The following is a 2,022-nucleotide window of genomic DNA, read 5'->3' as shown; positions in this document are numbered from 1 at the left end:
GGGGCGAAGGGGAAGGGGGGTATTTCTCGGAGGGGTCGGCTCGGCTGGTACCCAGCAGTACCCGCGGCGAAGCTAAGCCAGCATGCATGATGGGAAAACGTTGACAAAAATAAACTAACTTGCGCCGATCACATGAATTATGAATGGGGGATGATGAATAATTAATTACGCCACACGCCGATATTTACGGGCCCTATAAAAAAATTATCATGTGGTAGTTAAATTAAGGGGGAGCGTGCGGATCGCATCGCGGTATGGGAAGCCGTGCAGATGAGGCCGGTGGGTCCGTCCGATCGTATATGTGGCCCTGGCGAGCGCGCGACCAGCGCGACCGGGTGATGGGATTTGAGCCAATCCCCGCCGAATCCGATCGGACACGGCGACACGGCCGATACGCCCCTCGGCGCTCCCTTTCCTCCCCCATCCTCACACACGGCCGACATCTTCCTCTCTTTCTCTTGCCTCACGCCTCTCTTACTCCCCCCTGTCTCTGCCTATATCTCACACCTTTTGCCAGAAGACACACACACAGACTCACTCACACACACGCGTTAGCCCCAGTTCCCGCGCTTTCACGGCGTCTCCGACTCTTTTCCTCAATTCACGTGTTGAAATAATGAGGATAGGCGACGCAACTACAGCACGGCCCGCCGTGCGCCGCCCCGCTCCGCCCCGCCCCGCCCGTAGAAGACCCTCCGCACCGATAACGCGCCTTTGTCGGCGGCGACGCGCCGGCCTGTACTGCATCTATTTCCACCCGAGCCAGCCCAGACGACCCGTCTCCCGTCCCCGCGGTGTCCTAAAGAGAATCGAATGGTTCGCAAAGGTCGGGGCGAGCAGCCGGCGGTACCGCCTCGCCGCCGTCTCGCCCGCGGCCCTGGAGGCCGCCATTCAGGCCGTTACCCGGGCCCGGGCTCCGGACGCGGCCCGGCGCCGCCCTTTGCCCCGCTCCGCCTCGGCCCCATTTCGCGCGTTTCCCACTCTTTCTTCATTTTAGAGCAGCGGCAGTCTGCTGCCGGGTGTCAACGGGCGACGGGCATGTGGGGCTCCACCGGTCCGAACCTTGACCCCACCTGCCCTATGCTCCACATGCCCCCGCCCCCTTCCGCCTCTGTCTGCCTCTCCACGCCCGTGTCTCTTTTGCTCACATCCCCATCTACCTCGCACGCTATGTCTGTGTCTTTGTACTCCAGGACTGCACCCCTAGTCCACCTTTGGATTTGGAAATGCCCCCCTCTCCGGCCCCCATCCCAGAACCCAAGCCATGCCAACCTGTCCAGCCAGCAAACTGTCGCCAAAAACCGTGACGCGGCGCGTTGGGCCATCCAAACAGAGACTTGACAGAAACGATTTGCACTTCCTGCCACCTGGTCGAGAATGGGGGATCCTTTAACACGTTGACGCTATGCCATGTGACGTCAGTCTGACCGTCGCCGCCCGCATTTTATGCGCAAACACCGCGGGATACGATGGCGGCGCAGCTCGACGAGAGAGCGTCAAGTAGTTCAGAGGGTATTGCACGAAATGTGTTCGCTCCGCGAGTGGGGAACGATTCAACGGGCCGAAAAGTACCTGACAGTAGTATAACGGGCCCACGGTCACAGGTTGCCTACCCTGCCCCTGCCAGGGGCACACCACGGCCGGCGGTTACAGGTTACCGGATGTCTCGGTCACCCGATCCCTTCTTATCAGTTGCATACCGCTCAGGGGCTTCCAGAAAAAACGTCTGTGAGTGGGATTCGAACCCGTGCTCTCCGCTCGAGGTACTAATGCTTTAGACCACTCGGCCAAATGTTTAATTGAGAGTGAGTGCTCACGCGGACTCCTCTTATAGTTGAAAGTGGACAGGGGGGAAATCAAGTAACAGACACAGCAAAAATTTCATTTCATTTCTTTATTAAAAATTCAAAACACATACAAAGAAATCAATCGTCTGGAACCCATACTTTCTCGTAATGCGTTCCAAAGTCCCACATCACGTGACCCTTACAAAAGGTTAATATTTCCAACAACATAACTTGT

The sequence above is a fragment of the Frankliniella occidentalis genome, unplaced genomic scaffold (genome assembly GCF_000697945.3).
Source record: "Frankliniella occidentalis isolate FOCC.00 unplaced genomic scaffold, Focc_3.1 Scaffold6, whole genome shotgun sequence".
In the NCBI taxonomy this organism is placed as follows: Eukaryota; Metazoa; Arthropoda; class Insecta; order Thysanoptera; family Thripidae; genus Frankliniella; species Frankliniella occidentalis.
This window is presented reverse-complemented; position numbering follows the sequence as displayed.